The sequence below is a fragment of the Vulpes vulpes genome, chromosome 1 (assembly GCF_048418805.1).
Source record: "Vulpes vulpes isolate BD-2025 chromosome 1, VulVul3, whole genome shotgun sequence".
Classification (NCBI taxonomy): domain Eukaryota; kingdom Metazoa; phylum Chordata; class Mammalia; order Carnivora; family Canidae; genus Vulpes; species Vulpes vulpes.
Window position 1 is genome coordinate 182056430 of NC_132780.1, and position 1971 is coordinate 182058400.

The 1971-nt window shown below is 34.8% G+C and overlaps 1 non-coding gene across 1 annotated transcript; it reads right to left on the reverse strand.

Annotated features, from left to right (window-relative positions):
- Window positions 1–1450: 1450 nt before the first annotated feature.
- On the reverse strand, window positions 1451–1557 carry LOC112923209 (U6 spliceosomal RNA). Its single transcript, XR_003235637.1, has one exon. It is a non-coding gene; the product is annotated as a U6 spliceosomal RNA (small nuclear RNA).
- Between the last annotated feature and the right edge of the window lie 414 nt (window positions 1558–1971).

Genomic DNA, 1971 nt, shown 5'->3' on the forward strand with positions numbered 1-1971 from the left:
AAGATTTTGCTTTTTTAAGAGATTTTATTTATTTATTCATGAGAGAGAGAGAGAGAGAGGCAGAGACACAGGCAGAGGGAGAAGTAGGCTCCATGCAGGGAGCCTGACATAGGACTTGATCCCAGTTCTCCAGGATCAGGCCCTGGGCTGAAGACAGCGCTAAACCGCTGAGCCACCCAGGCTGCCCAGATTTTGCATTTTTTAGTCAATCATTTTCTTAATCCAGACAAAGTCTTTAAGAAGCAAAGTTCAGACCAGAAACACAAGCTTAGCCACCACCAAGAGAACTAAATTAGACCAAGAGAAACCTGGCACTGTTTGTTAAGGCAGATTTACTCCAAAGACTTCAGTGCAGTTCCAAATCTTCAATCAAAACATGGTATAAAGCACAAAAAAAAAAAAAAAAAAAAAAAACCTATAAAAAGTGATAAAACTGATTACTCTAAATATTGATAGATCTGCCACTCCCCCTGAATTTAACAACTGTTTTTCTTCTTATTATTCATTTTCCAACTATAGGGAAAAGTTTTTAAAACTTTAAAACAAAATCAGAATTGTGTCTTAAAAAGCTAGCAAAGATAACACTTTCCGTGTATTTATGAAGAATTTCTTGCTGTGAGATCTGTTATCACAGAGATAAAATTGTATTCCATGTAATCAATAAAATATTATTAAAAATATAATAAGGAAAAATGAAGTGTCATCAGACAATCTGCCACAACATTTTTCAATGAACAGAATTTAGTTTAACTAATTAAAACAATGTGCTATTAAAATGGTGGTGTAAATCTGTTATACATAATCATGTGTTTAATGTACCATAGAAAATAATAATGCATGCTTCACTTAGGTTGGTGAAGGATACCTGAGTTTCTTATTTGTTTGTTTTTAACTTTTTATAGAAATACTTGCTTATATTGAAATTTTAGATTGGAAAGGTGTCTAATTACCTGGTCTCCAGTGTGATGTTCATCTAGAATGGTTGGCTGGACTATCTTTTCCCTTTAAGAAGATATGAAATTGATATGGTAACAAACCAACAAAATGCCAATTGTTACTCATTTGGGGATGTATGTCAGGGAAAAATCAACATATTTGCATAAGAAAAAAGGGCAAAGGGAATTTTTATATGTCACAAGAGTGCTACACTTTATCAAAGTAAACACATGAATAAAAGAAAATCTTTAAACATAAATACACTCAATAAACCATGCAAATATTTAAACACTAAATATCTCAGTCTTATGGGACCAGAAAATTTTATCAAAACGTGAAATGTGTATTTAAAACATTACTTTAAAAATGATTCCATATGATACTCCACTTTTTGTTTATTTTTGTAAGATTTTTTTTAATCATTTGAGAGAGAGAGAGAGAGAGAGAGAGAGCACAAGCAGGGAAAGAGGCAGACTTCCACCTGAGCTGGGAGCACGATCTAGGGTTCGATTCCAAAATTATGTAACACTTCAGGAATTTTCATGTCATCCTTGCACAGGGGCTATGCTTATCTTCTCTGTATCGTTCCAATTTTAGTATATGTGCTGCCAAAGTGAGCACAATACTCCACTTTTTAAACAATTGCAGTTACCTAAATATAAATGTGTGGTTTGATGTGTATTTTTGAATATAGGAACTCCTCAAATAATTTAAATTGCACTTTTCTACTGCATTTATTTTTATTTTTTTTCTTTTTAAAAATATCCTTATTGAAATATAATATAAGGGCACCTATATTATAGGGTGACTCAGTTGGTTAAGCATCTGTCTACCTTTGGCTTAGGTCAGATCCAGAGGTCTTGGCATCAAGCACAGAGTTGAACTCACGGCTCAGGGAGAAGTCCTCTTGTCCCTCTCCCTCTGCACCTCCCCCCACACACTTGTGCTCTCCTCTCTCTCTCTCTCTCTCTCTCAGACATACACACATGCACATACACATGCGAAATGTAATTGTGCACCTGGGTGGCTCAGTGG